General features: G+C 39.5%; 1 protein-coding gene across 3 annotated transcripts in view; it reads left to right on the forward strand.

Annotated features, from left to right (window-relative positions):
* Nucleotides 1–3,483: 3,483 nt before the first annotated feature.
* The window catches only part of LOC117889780 (protein Wnt-5), a 51,781-nt gene continuing 39,908 nt past the window's right edge, over nucleotides 3,484–15,356 (forward strand). For 2 of the 3 annotated variants that reach the window (XM_034794245.1, XM_034794247.1), the window contains exon 1: nucleotides 3,484–3,877. The gene's annotated coding sequence lies outside the window, so the exon portion shown is untranslated. The remainder of the gene's footprint in view (nucleotides 3,878–15,356) is intronic. The other variant, XM_034794246.1, reaches the window with a different exon arrangement.

Consider the following 15,356-nt stretch of genomic DNA (forward strand, 5'->3'; position numbering starts at 1 on the left):
GCCCCAAAATAATTCACTTCTTTCCCGCCCCTTTCTATTTTTTCGGGCCTGGAAAGCGCATGCATGGAGGCATTCGCGTTATCCATTGCTTAGAGAGATAAATATAGCTCACTCAGCAATTTGTTCATGGAGCTCCACGACGGTATCTCGCTCTTGCTCGAAAGTGACTGTTCTTAAAGAGACAAGGTCACTTGCGGCAAATTTGAGGAAACCAGGAACACCAGAACGCCGTCCGCGAAACGATTGTCAATGGGAGCCTCTGAGTGTTCTAAAGCCGTGAGGCATCCCTGGATGGCGCTTTGGAGTATTTTTTAAAGCGGCCCTGGATTCATTTTGGATAGGGGAGCAACTAAATAGTATTCTTAGTTGGCTGTTGACCTGAGTTCTCTTGTTCTCGAAACGTTCTTTTAGGGCGGTCCATGCGGAACTGAAACCCTCGTTCGTCAGAGGAGCTTTTTCCACAATGACCTTGGCTCACCGCGAATTTTCAGGCATAGGTGACATAACATCTCCACTTGAGTCAGCCTTGGATTACTTACATAGATTGCAAAATATAGATCGCGGAAAGTGGGGCACTTTAAATAATCGCCGTGGAAGACCTCGATTTCAATTGTGGGCAGACGACTGTAGCCTCCTTGCTAGGTGTGGATAACGGGGGAGCCGAAGCACTCTCGATTTGCTCCTGAAGGCTTGTAGCGCACCTCTTATAAACTGAGTAGCAATGCTCATATTTGGCTTGCATGCATTGCATTGCGTCACCATCGGGTTCAGTTTCACTGAGAGCATTGGTGCAGCGCTCGAATTCTAGCCGTACCTTTTTTCCCAAGGTCCTAACTTCGTCTAGACGGATCTTAAGGGTTAACGTTGAAACCACAACCGAGGATGGAGTAGCGAGCCTCGCCTCCAAACTGCCGAGACGGCCTGATGCCGCGATATAATCCGCTAATGCCATCTCTTGACCTCCGCAAGTTTTTGTCCCAGGGCGCGAGTAATGCTGACTGGAGTAAGTTTGGATTCGACTTTCGATTAACCTGAAGGATCTTTTCTAGAGGAGGACGATGGAGTTTTAGGATGAAAGTGCTGCGCTGCGTATGAAAGTTAAACGGTGGAAACGAAATGGATATTGTAGGAGAGCGATAATTTGAAACGAGAAGGGACGTGTGAGACGCTTCTTACGCGTCACAACTTTTATACCCGGCACTCAGTACTACATCTGCGCCTTAGCGGTTATTTGTCAAATTTTAAATTTTTTCTTCATCTGTCATCTACATCAACAACACTACTCACGCCAACACGCTACTTTAGCTCGCCCACCTCCCCTAGAGCCACACACTGCAGAGTCATGGCAGAGGCAGAGAGAGAGTCAGAGGCAGAGACGTGTCAGGGGCAGAGACCATAAACAGCGCGAAGCAGAGTGTGAATGCTGCGGGACGGGGTGGGTTTGGCCACTGAAAAATAATTTCTTCATTGTGGCTATAATAATGATCCAATCGGATCCCAATTTGGTGATCTGATAGATATGGTCATTCCCTACGGAATGGCTGTTTATACATAAGTCTGAATGCAAAATTTGGTGGCTCTAGCTTTTATGGTCTCTGAGTACAAGGCGCTCATCAGGACGGTCAGACGGACAGACGGACGCACAGACAGAAATGGCTCAATCGACTCGGCTATTGATGATGATCAAGAATATATATACTTTATGGGGTCGGAAACGTTTCCTTCTGTGCGTTACACACATTCACTTTGTGCACAAATACAATATACCCTATTTAGTCTTCGAGTACCGGGTATAAAAAGAATATTCGACAAAAATCACAAGGTCCCAAATGCATATGTTTACTGACAGAGTACCGGGTATTAAAGTCGTGACGTTATTTAAGTATTAAGTACCGATTACCGGTACCGGTACCGGAATAATAAGCATATATAACTTTTGCATTTACTACGTAAGAACAAGTTGAAATTTAAAGTTGAATTTAAAAAAAAAAAACGAGAAGGGACGTGTGAGACGCTTCTTACGCGTCACAACTTTTATACCCGGCACTCAGTACTACATCTGCACTTTAGCGGTTATTTGTCAAATTTTACATTTTTTCTTCATCTGTCATCTACATCAACAACACTACTCACGCCAACACGCTCCTTTAGCTCGCCACCCTCCCCTAGAAACACACACTGCAGAGTCGCGGCAGAGGCAGCGGCAGAGACGGGGCAGAGGCAGAGACGTGTCAGAGGCTGAGGCCGCACACTGCGCGAGGCAGAGTGTGAATGAGAGAATGTGTAAAAAACAAATATAAGCTGCGGGACGGGGTGGGTTTTGCCACTGCAAATTAATTTCTTCATTGTGACCATAATAATGATCCAATTTTGTGATCTGATAGATATGGTCATTCCCTACGGAATGGCGTTTTCAGTTTTCTGTTATCTTCAAAATTGTAGATTTTGGAGGTTTTCTCCCTTTTGCGGGGGTGGAAAGGGGTGGGGCTCATTTTTGAAATACACTGGTTTCAGTGTGAGCATACCAAATTGAGATCCGATTGGATCATTATTATAGCCAGAATGAAGAAATTAATTTTCAGAGGCTAAACCCACCCCGTCCCGCAGCTTATATTTGTTTTTTCACATTCTCTCATTCACACTCTGCTTCTGCAGTGTGCGACCTATGCCTCTGCAGTGTGCTGCTCTAGCGAGCGTGTTGGCGTGAGAAGTGATGTAGCGATGACAGATGAAGAAACAATTTAAAATTTGATAAAAACCGCTAAGGTACAGAGGTAGTACTGAGTTCCGGGTATAAAAGTTGTGACCCGTAAGAAGCGTCTCACACGTCCCTTCTCGTTAAATTAAATATTGACTGTAGAAAGCAGCCATCATTTATTAAACATATTTAAAGACCCATATCTCTCAGAAAAAGTTGCTTTGGCTTCTTGATTAAGTAAAAAAGGTCGTTTTTCTTGAGAAGTGTCTTATTGCTAATCGAGAGCTACGATTAATGGAAAATATAATTTTGAAAGCCTGTCTCTTATAAAAACTAGATTGTCGTAATACCTAACCATAGCCTGATGAACCTTTTTTCACAGGGGATTTAGAAAATACATATTTTCATACATATGTACATATGTACATATGTCTTCATACGTACATATGTACATATGTATGAAAATATGTACATATGTATGAAAATATGTACATATGTATGAAAATATGTACATATATACATACACACATTGTTTTAAAAACTATATACATATGTTGGGATTTATGAACATATGTACATACATACATACATATGTACATATGTATGTATTTTTAAAAAACGTAAACATTGAGCTGCCCTAAATTAAGTTTTGAGAACAATTTAGCAATTTTAGAAATTACATTACATTAACTTAAGTAAATCTAAAATCTCAAGTGCGCCGAGAATGTACATATTTATAAATTATTAAAAAAAAAACGAATGTTAGCTCAAATGAAAAATGCACTCACTCACTCATACAGAGAAAGGTTGTCGGTTGTGGTGGTTGAAATTTCAATTCGCTCTCGCGGAGTTTTATGAAGCTGCTCTTGAAAGTGTTGTTTACCCAGAAAACGGACGATTTAAATGAAGAATAAAATATGAAAAATAAATAGAAGTAAAGTGAAAGCCATTAGTTCTGAAATACGGTTAATATAATAAAGAAATTCTCAGCGCAAGTTGGTGGACTCCTCGATTCTCGTCGCGAGTGCCTTTTTCGTGCGAGATTCCTTCGTGCTTGATACGGTTTTGGTTTACATACGTATGTACATACATATGTATATACATATATAAACACATTTTTACAAATCCAGTTCTCGTTTTGTTGTGTATGGATGTATGAGTGAGCATACATATACATATGTATGTATAAATTGTGAATATACCTAAAATTACATGTTTATGCTGAAGAAGTAGCGTATTTCAGTGTATGTACGCATGCAGAAATACATAAATACATATGCAAATAAAAAGTTTGCATGTTAAATTTACAAAACCATTCATAAACAATTAAAAATAAAAGAACCCACTTAATGCATAAATTCATAATAAATGAATGTATTTGTATGCACATATAAAAACAGAGATTACTTTTAAGTTGTTATGAACACACACATATATACTAACATACATATGTACATGCAGATATGTATACATACATATGTATGTCTTTATACTATAATAATGCGCAAACAATTCATACACATGTAAATACATACATATGTACATAAATACATACATATGTATGTATGTACATATTCACGCATAATCAGCATGATTAAGCGTGCGTGCAAGTGTATGTTGTGCATACATACGCATAAATATATGTATGCAATGTACAAAGTACATGTTTTATTTAGCGAGAATATTAATAATATATTGTATCTTGTAAAATATATGTATGTACATATTTATGTAAATATATGTAAATTCATCTGAAAATGCATCTGTACCTATGTATGTACATATGTATGTAACTTATGTATGTATTTGAGACAAATAGATTTTAATACATTTTTTATTTACGGTAATTTGGTCAGCAATATAAAGAACAAAATGCAATGTTAGCTTCACATTAGATACATATTTATGTATGGACACATGTAACAAAATCAACCATGGAAGAGAAGAGTTATCTTATGACCATACATATGTACATACATACATACATACATTGCACTATGGTCCCAGTGACCACTTTTGTTGCTCTAAATTAATAACTCGCGAACGAATCAAGTTTTTTGGATTGTCTTTTCAAATTAGTTAAGAATAGCAAGAGGAAGGTTTTTAAAAAAAAATGGGCGTGGAAGCTCCTTTTTTTTAAGGGAAAATCAGGTTTTAATTTTTCTCAAAATGTTAGAGGTAAAAAAAAAGGATGGGAACATGTTTAGTAGTGCAAGATTCTATTAAAAAAAAGTCGTGGTACGAATTAAAACAACTTAAAAGTCCAAGATAATCGATTTTTTCTCCCACAAAGCATGGTCTCAAGCAGTTTCCATTATAAAACAATATTACGCTGGATATCAAACTCTAGCCCTCGAAAATAGCTAGCGGTTAATACTGTGGCTTAAATGCAATGCAAAATGGCACCCTACTTCACAATTTTCTTATTCATTGTGTTCCAAACGGCAAAAAAACATAGAAATTTCTCATTTGAGGTTATGATCCTGAAATGAAAATTGTAAGAGTTGTGGTCAAATGTGGCAATTCTGACTATATACATTTTAACATTCATGTATTGCTCTACGACACACAATCTACATATTAAAAAACCTTTTTCAAAAATTAGTTTCCACTACGAGTTGACACATATTGAAGGACTCACTTTAACATACAATTACGAAGACATCGCCAACTATTAGATACCGTTCACATTACAAAACAGGTAGTAAAAACCCTACTGAATAAAATGCATCCAAACAAATTGGATCAGTTAATAGTATTTTTCAATTTATGAGATATTTAAAACAGCAATAAAATTGGTACTTTTTCACTGCACATGCTGTGCAATTATGACCGCTAGCTTTCACAGCAGATTTTACGAAGGTGGGAGGATATGGAAATTGTAGGGCCCGTACGGGAACCCCCTGCTGTTGGGATTTCGGATTTTTTTTTATCAAAACGTGGACATGTATCTGTTATCTATCGATACAGAAAATAGCATCAGTCAATTATTCCGAAATCTCGGCCAAAAAAATATTTTTGGATTTTAACCGTAAATGACCGTATCCAAAAATCGAAATAAATCGGGATTTTCTCGGAACTCGACCATTTTAAAGTGCCTAAACTTAATGATTCCGTCTGCTCTACATCCTAACTTATAATTCCACTAAAAATTGTTGGCTAATGTTGGACCAGAACATTAAAAAACGTGAAAATGTTCCTAAAAATGGGGGTGGGGAACAATTACGCTAAAAGTCACAGTAAAATTGGTCGAATCGATTCCAAAATTGCTGATAATTGCTATAAACAATAGGAGGAACTTAAAACATATGAGTTTTTAGGTGAAAAGTTATCTGGAAACAAAAAAATATGGGTTGGGGATTTTGGTTCAAATAAGCTGAGAGATGAAATTAGGCACTTACTTTGGTTTTAATTGTGAAAAAAGTTTTAAAAAAAAAAATTGTTTAAAAATAAATGAAGTTGGTTTTGTTGAAGATTAAATGTTTATCTATCGGTATACATTTCATTTTCAGCGGTGAGTTAGACGGTTCAGAAGTTATACGACTTTGAAGTTTGAAAAAGGTTTTGGTTCATTTAAGCTGGGAGCCACTGTATGAAAATTTCTGGTACGCAGCTTTGATGGTTAATCTTTTTCTAATACACAGCGCCAAAAACCGCGTCTTGTTTTTAACTTTTAACGAGATGGTTTTAACGGGTACGTTTGAGATGCTTCTTACGCGTCACAACTTTTATACCCAGCACTCAGTACTACATCTGTACCTTAGCGGTTTTTTTTGTCAAATTTTACATTTTTTCTTCATACATCATCTCCATCTACAACACTTCTCACGCCAACACGCTCCTTTAGCTCGCCCCCTTCCTTAGAGCAACACACTGCAGAGTCACGGCAAAGGCAGAGGCGCGGCAGAGGCACTGCAGAGGCAGAGTCCGCACACTGCAGAAGCAGAGTGTCTGGACGTTGATATGCAATGACTGCACCATCAAGTGGCCCATGCGACACCAAGCCAAAGCCTGTTACGCTCGGAAACCAGCAGAACGCAGCCCTCCTCCCGCCCAACCGACCGAGGGGCGCTGCCGCATGACGCGCGGCGCGATTAACCGAACCGGTCGCGAGCATGCAGGAAAGATAGATGTTAGGCTAATATTCGAGGAAAATTAGAACTAAACACAACTAAACTAGAGCAACTATAGCTAAGCAAGCAAAATTATCAAAGTCAAAAATTAAATTAACTACGGGAGAGGTAGGCTAGTATAAGAGATTTAAGAAGAGGAAGGGAGTGAGTCGAGGATATAATGTGATAGAGAGAATTATATTCCGAGCATAACACTCTAAAGGGCTCGTGCAAGGCATAATTCGATCTAGAAAGGAATATAGTTTCTAGTGGGTCTAATGGGAATCGTAAAGTTTACGCGGCTCAACAAGTCAGGGCTGTCTACATCCCCCTTGATCAAGTTGTGCATAAAAATTACACCAAGCATTTTTCTACGACTAACCAAGGATGGAAGATTTATTAAAAGAAGTCTACTACGGTAGGATGGCAGTCTCACAGTTGCATCCCAGTTGAGGCCCCGTAGGGCAAATAATAAGAAGTTTTTCTGTACTGATTCAATACGGTCCTGATGTATGTTGTACTGAGGGCACCATACACATGAGCCGTATTCTAAAATCGGACGAACAAGCGAGATATAGAGAGTCTTCGTTATATAGGGGTCATCAAATTCCTTTGACCACCTCTTTATAAACCCAAGCACACCCATGGCTTTATTTACTATGGTAGAAATGTGTTCAGAAAACTTTAACTTGGGGTCTAGTTTAACACCAAGATCATCAACTAATGTAATTCTCTCAAGAGAACTACCGCAGAGGGTGTAAGGTGCCAGTAAGGGGCTGGAGCGATGAAAAGTCATTACTTTGCACTTCGAGGCATTAAGGTGTAACATATTTGCGCAACACCATGACTGAAAGCTATTGAGATCAGATTGCAAGCGAGAGTGAAATGAGATGTCCTTATACTGGACACAGAGCTTACAATCATCCGCATACATAAGTATTCGAGAATTTGTTAAGACAGAAGGCAGGTCATTAATAAAGAGTGTGAAAAGTAAGGGGACTAAATGGCTACCCTGTGGTACTCCAGAAGTAACCATGACAGGTAAAGATAAGGAGTTTTTGAAACGGACCCTTTGAGACCTAGAACACAGGTAGCTAGAAATCCATCTCAACAGATTGGGCGGAAACCCTAGAAGGTCGAGCTTTTGTGCAAGAAGAGAGTGGTTTACAGAATCGAATGCCTTACTGAAGTCAGTGTAAATAACATCCGTCTGCAAGTTACCTTGGAATCCTTTAATGACAAAGGAGGTGAACTCTAAAAAGATTAGTGGTTGTTGATCGTCGCCGTATAAATCCGTGCTGAGCTGGAGATATAAGTGATTTGCAAAGATGTTGCAAGTGCGGAGTTAAAATTTTCTCGAACATTTTAGGAATAGCGGATAACTTAGATATACCTCTATAGTTTTTGGCGTCAGACTTGCTACCTTTCTTATGGAGAGGAATTGTAAAGGATTCCTTCCAGATGGGGGGAAAGCTAGAAGAATGGATGGAAAGATTGAATAATTTAAGCAAAGGTCCGCACAGAGACTCGGCACAGTACCTGAGTACACAGCCGGGAACTCCGTCAGGGCCCGGTGAAAATACCGGCTTAACTAATTTAAGTTCATGAAGTAAGGAGCCTTCATTTAACATAGGGCAGAAAATGCCATTCGACCTTGGTAAACTATATGGATACATAGTGCCTGGGTAGCTTTCCTGGGAATAGGTGGTTTGGAAAAATTGTGCAAAAAGATCGGCGATTGCCTGATCATTGTTTGCCGACATATTCAAAAATGATAGCATGGATGGATGTGCGGACGTTCTACGCTTACTGTTTACAAAGCTGTAGAACTGTTTAGGGTCCTGTGAAAAACGTATCCTGCATCGAAGTAGGTAGTTCCTATAGCATTGAGCATTAAGTGTGAATGAGAGAATGTGACAAAAACAACAAAAGCTGCTGGACGGGGTGGGTTTAGCCACTGAAAATTAATTTATTCATTGTGGCTATTATAATGATCCAATCGGATCCCTTTTATCTTCAAAATTGTAGCTTTGGGAGGTTTTCGACCTTTTGCGGGGTCGGGGCGAAATTTTGAAATACACTTGTAGCAGTGAGAGCATACAGCCATCTGGATGCAACATTTTGTGGCTCTAGCTTGTATAGTCTCTGAGAACCAGGCGCTCAACAAGACGGACGGACAGACGGACGGACGGACAGACAGACATGGCTAAATCGACTCGGCTATTGATGCTGATCAAGAATATATATAATTTGTGGGGTCGGAAACGCTTCCTTCTGTGTGTTATATTTTTTCCCCACAAATACCCTATTTACACTTCGTGTACCGGGTATAAAAACGAAACTTTGTTTTCCGGCACAGCTGACTTGTGTGATAGTCGGTTTGCGTTCAATGCTCAAGAGAGCTACACGCCAAACTCTCTCAGCCGAAGGCATCAGCAACAAGAGCCGAAGGCATCAGCAACAAAAGCCGAAGGCACTGGAAACCAATCCCCTATACTCTTTATGCAGCAAGTTTTTTAGCTATTTGAAGCCTCTATGTGTTGTTTGCTTAGTTCTTTTATATAAGAAATAAGACGCTTAGTATTAGTAGTCTGGGCTATTCTATTTTATTATAGCAATTCGCCCATTTAAACGAAGTTTAATCGCAAAGTGGGGCTCAGGTGAAAAGCGGAGACGAAAATCGGAAAATTGAATGAGCGCTTTGCATAAAATTAGTTGTTCGTGCGTTGGTGCATTGGATCGATTTAGAAACCATTCGGCTCCGAGTCGCAGAAAGCGTTACTTACTTAAGTAAAGGAACATTTAAGGAGCATACACACAACACGAGGAGGAACGTTGTGAGGCGCGCCTCTACTCCATCTACACACTACTCACACCAGCACACCCATTTAGCTCGCTCTCTTCTCTCCGCCAGACGCACCGAGTCCTCTGGAAGCAGGGTGCAGAGAATAAGCCGGGAGCAGCATTGCTGTAGGGGGCGAGAAATAAGTTTATTTGTTTTGGCTATAATAATTTAAATACGATTATGTTACGTTTATAAGATTCATCTTCAAGATTGATAACAATAATCATAAGTTTCATACCCGGTACTCGATGCACGAAAATAGCACGCTGGCCCTCTAAAAAAAAATAGGTACTGTTATGCATCCGTTGGCCTTAGAAAGTTATTGGTCCTCATTTGCGACATTATAAGTCTAGCTTTTGGGTCTGTTAGCGCCTTAGGGCGACCTTCGATTTGCTGTTTCGGGACAAAATTTCGCATCTTTTCCACTCAGATCACCACCGATTGGCCAATGCCAAGTTTTTCAGCAGTATTATACGTAGTATAGCCATTTTCAGTGAGCTAGTCATTAATATTTATTGGTTACGTTTGCATTATGCATTTATAAGTTATTGTGAACATGTACTCATCATTGCTCCCCACTGTATGTATGTACATACATACATACATATGTACATATGTATATACAGACTGCGTACCGGGAATAAAAGTTTTGACGCGTACGAAGCGTCTCAAAAACGTTCAGTGACGAAGATTTCAAGCCAGCCCGGCTTGAGCCACTCGGCTCACCAAGATCCATCCATAAGTATTTTTTTTACGAGCGGCAACTGGTTGCTAGCGGATGTCGCAATCGATCGTATTCGATAGTAGTTTGCTAGCGGCTCGAAAAATATAAATTTGTTTTATATTCCGACGAGGTAGCTTGTAAACCGAACGTACAAATTTTAAACTGGATATGAATTTACCGACGAAAGCATCTCACTTTTACTTTTTTATTTACTTGCATTAACTTTGAAAAATAAAAATGTTTCAAAATTCACAAAGTAAAAAAACAAAACAAAACAGTTTTTTGAACAGTAAGGCATTCGGTGATCATATCTAGTCACTCTCGGCCGCTAGAAGGATATATAGACCATTTTGTTATCAAAACTGTTTTCGGATCTGAGTACTCAGATCACACACTAGAAGTAATTTCCTGCAAGTATGCATTTTGCCGTCATTGTTTTATTGACCTTTTATTCACTTTTCACATATTTTCAAAAAGTCTACACATCCAAACGGCTTCCTGAGACGTGTAACCGTACGGAATGCGGTTTTCACATCTGCCCACACTCTGCCGCTAGCAAAATATATTGCACAGCTTGCTAGCAAACGTGTTTCGTGTACCGGGTATAAAAACGAAACTTTGTTTTCCGGCACAGCTGACTTGTGTGATAGTCGGTTTGCGTTCAATGCTCAAGAGAGCTACACGCCAAACTCTCTCAGCCGAAGGCATCAGCAACAAGAGCCGAAGGCATCAGCAACAAAAGCCGAAGGCACTGGAAACCAATCCCCTATACTCTTTATGCAGCAAGTTTTTTAGCTATTTGAAGCCTCTATGTGTTGTTTGCTTAGTTCTTTTATATAAGAAATAAGACGCTTAGTATTAGTAGTCTGGGCTATTCTATTTTATTATAGCAATTCGCCCATTTAAACGAAGTTTAATCGCAAAGTAGGTCTCAGGTGAAAAGAGGAGACGAAAATCGGAAAATTGAATGAGCGCTTTGCATAAAATTAGTTGTTCGTGCGTTGGTGCATTGGATCGATTTAGAAACCATTCGGCTCTGAGTCGCAGAAAGCGTTACTTACTTAAGTAAAGGAACATTTAAGGAGCATACACACAACACGAGGAGGAACGTTGTGAGGCGCGCCTCTACTTTTATACCCGGTACTCGATCAGTGTATTTATTCGAAATTATTTCAAATTTTACAACTTCTGCCCCATCTACACACTACTCACACCAGCACACCCATTTAGCTCGCTCTCTTCTCTCCGCCAGACGCACCGAGTCCCTCTGGAAGCAGGGTGCAGAGAATAAGCCGGGAGCAGCATTGCTGTAGGGGCGAGAAATAAGTTTATTTGTTTTGGCTATAATAATTTAAATACGATTATGTTACGTTTATAAGATTCATCTTCAAGATTGATAACAATAATCATAAGTTTCATACCCGGTACTCGATGCACGAAAATAGCACGCTGGCCCTCTAAAAAAAAATAGGTACTGTTATGCATCCGTTGGCCTTAGAAAGTTATTGGTCCTCATTTGCGACATTATAAGTCTAGCTTTTGGGTCTGTTAGCGCCTTAGGGCGACCTTCGATTTGCTGTTTCGGGACAAAATTTCGCATCTTTTCCACTCAGATCACCACCGATTGGCCAATGCCAAGTTTTTCAGCAGTATTATACGTAGTATAGCCATTTTCAGTGAGCTAGTCATTAATATTTATTGGTTACGTTTGCATTATGCATTTATAAGTTATTGTGAACATGTACTCATCATTGCTCCCCACTGTATGTATGTACATACATACATACATATGTACATATGTATATACAGACTGCGTACCGGGAATAAAAGTTTTGACGCGTACGAAGCGTCTCAAAAACGTTCCGTGACGAAGATTTCAAGCCAGCCCGGCTTGAGCCACTCGGCTCACCAAGATCCATCCATAAGTATTTTTTACGAGCGGCAACTGGTTGCTAGCGGATGTCGCAATCGATCGTATTCGATAGTAGTTTGCTAGCGGCTCGAAAAATATAAATTTGTTTTATATTCCGACGAGGTAGCTTGTAAACCGAACGTACAAATTTTAAACTGGATATGAATTTACCGACGAAAGCATCTCACTTTTACTTTTTTATTTACTTGCATTAACTTTGAAAAATAAAAATGTTTCAAAATTCACAAAGTAAAAAAACAAAACAAAACAGTTTTTTGAACAGTAAGGCATTCGGTGATCATATCTAGTCACTCTCGGCCGCTAGAAGGATATATAGACCATTTTGTTATCAAAACTGTTTTCGGATCTGAGTACTCAGATCACACACTAGAAGTAATTTCCTGCAAGTATGCATTTTGCCGTCATTGTTTTATTGACCTTTTATTCACTTTTCACATATTTTCAAAAAGTCTACACATCCAAACGGCTTCCTGAGACGTGTAACCGTACGGAATGCGGTTTTCACATCTGCCCACACTCTGCCGCTAGCAAAATATATTGCACAGCTTGCTAGCAAACGTGTTTTTGGATCTGAGTACTAGGCTTTAGCACTTTACACTTCGTGTACCGGGTATAAAAACGAAACTTTGTTTTCCGGCACAGCTGACTTGTGTGATAGTCGGTTTGCGTTCAATGCTCAAGAGAGCTACACGCCAAACTCTCTCAGCCGAAGGCATCAGCAACAAGAGCCGAAGGCATCAGCAACAAAAGCCGAAGGCACTGGAAACCAATCCCCTATACTCTTTATGCAGCAAGTTTTTTTAGCTATTTGAAGCCTCTATGTGTTGTTTGCTTAGTTCTTTTATATAAGAAATAAGACGCTTAGTATTAGTAGTCTGGGCTATTCTATTTTATTATAGCAATTCGCCCATTTAAACGAAGTTTAATCGCAAAGTAGGTCTCAGGTGAAAAGAGGAGACGAAAATCGGAAAATTGAATGAGCGCTTTGCATAAAATTAGTTGTTCGTGCGTTGGTGCATTGGATCGATTTAGAAACCATTCGGCTCCGAGTCGCAGAAAGCGTTACTTACTTAAGTAAAGGAACATTTAAGGAGCATACACACAACACGAGGAGGAACGTTGTGAGGCGCGCCTCTACTTTTATACCCGGTACTCGATCAGTGTATTTATTCGAAATTATTTCAAATTTTACAACTTCTGCCCCATCTACACACTACTCACACCAGCACACCCATTTAGCTCGCTCTCTTCTCTCCGCCAGACGCACCGAGTCCTCTGGAAGCAGGGTGCAGAGAATAAGCCGGGAGCAGCATTGCTGTAGGGGGCGAGAAATAAGTTTATTTGTTTTGGCTATAATAATTTAAATACGATTATGTTACGTTTATAAGATTCATCTTCAAGATTGATAACAATAATCATAAGTTTCATACCCGGTACTCGATGCACGAAAATAGCACGCTGGAAAAAAAAAAATAGGTACTGTTATGCATCCGTTGGCCTTAGAAAGTTATTGGTCCTCATTTGCGACATTATAAGTCTAGCTTTTGGGTCTGTTAGCGCCTTAGGGCGACCTTCGATTTGCTGTTTCGGGACAAAATTTCGCATCTTTTCCACTCAGATCACCACCGATTGGCCAATGCCAAGTTTTTTAGCAGTATTATACGTAGTATAGCCATTTTCAGTGAGCTAGTCATTAATATTTATTGGTTACGTTTGCATTATGCATTTATAAGTTATTGTGAACATGTACTCATCATTGCTCCCCACTGTATGTATGTACATACATACATACATATGTACATATGTATATACAGACTGCGTACCGGGAATAAAAGTTTTGACGCGTACGAAGCGTCTCAAAAACGTTCCGTGACGAAGATTTCAAGCCGCCCGGCTTGAGCCACTCGGCTCACCAAGATCCATCCATAAGTATTTTTTACGAGCGGCAACTGGTTGCTAGCGGATGTCGCAATCGATCGTATTCGATAGTAGTTTGCTAGCGGCTCGAAAAATATAAATTTGTTTTATATTCCGACGAGGTAGCTTGTAAACCGAACGTACAAATTTTAAACTGGATATGAATTTACCGACGAAAGCATCTCACTTTTACTTTTTTTTATTTACTTGCATTAACTTTGAAAAATAAAAATGTTTCAAAATTCACAAAGTAAAAAAACAAAACAAAACAGTTTTTTGAACAGTAAGGCATTCGGTGATCATATCTAGTCACTCTCTAGACCATTTTGTTATCAAAACTGTTTTCGGATCTGAGTATTCAGATCACACACTAGAAGTAATTTCCTGCAAGTATGCATTTTGCCGTCATTGTTTTATTGACCTTTTATTCACTTTTCACATATTTTCAAAAAGTCTACACATCCAAACGGCTTCCTGAGACGTGTAACCGTACGGAATGCGGTTTTCACATCTGCCCACACTCTGCCGCTAGCAAAATATATTGCACAGCTTGCTAGCAAACGTGTTTTTGGATCTGAGTACTAGGCTTTAGCACTTTACACTTCGTGTACCGGGTATAAAAACGAAACTTTGTTTTCCGGCACAGCTGACTTGTGTGATAGTCGGTTTGCGTTCAATGCTCAAGAGAGCTACACGCCAAACTCTCTCAGCCGAAGGCATCAGCAACAAGAGCCGAAGGCATCAGCAACAAAAGCCGAAGGCACTGGAAACCAATCCCCTATACTCTTTATGCAGCAAGTTTTTTAGCTATTTGAAGCCTCTATGTGTTGTTTGCTTAGTTCTTTTATATAAGAAATAAGACGCTTAGTATTAGTAGTCTGGGCTATTCTATTTTATTATAGCAATTCGCCCATTTAAACGAAGTTTAATCGCAAAGTGGGGCTCAGGTGAAAAGAGGAGACGAAAATCGGAAAATTGAATGAGCGCTTTGCATAAAATTAGTTGTTCGTGCGTTGGTGCATTGGATCGATTTAGAAACCATTCGGCTCCGAGTCGCAGAAAGCGTTACTTACTTAAGTAAAGGAACATTTAAGGAGCATACACACAACACGAGGAGGAACGTTGTG

Source organism: Drosophila subobscura, chromosome E (assembly GCF_008121235.1).
Source record: "Drosophila subobscura isolate 14011-0131.10 chromosome E, UCBerk_Dsub_1.0, whole genome shotgun sequence".
NCBI lineage: Eukaryota > Metazoa > Arthropoda > Insecta > Diptera > Drosophilidae > Drosophila > Drosophila subobscura.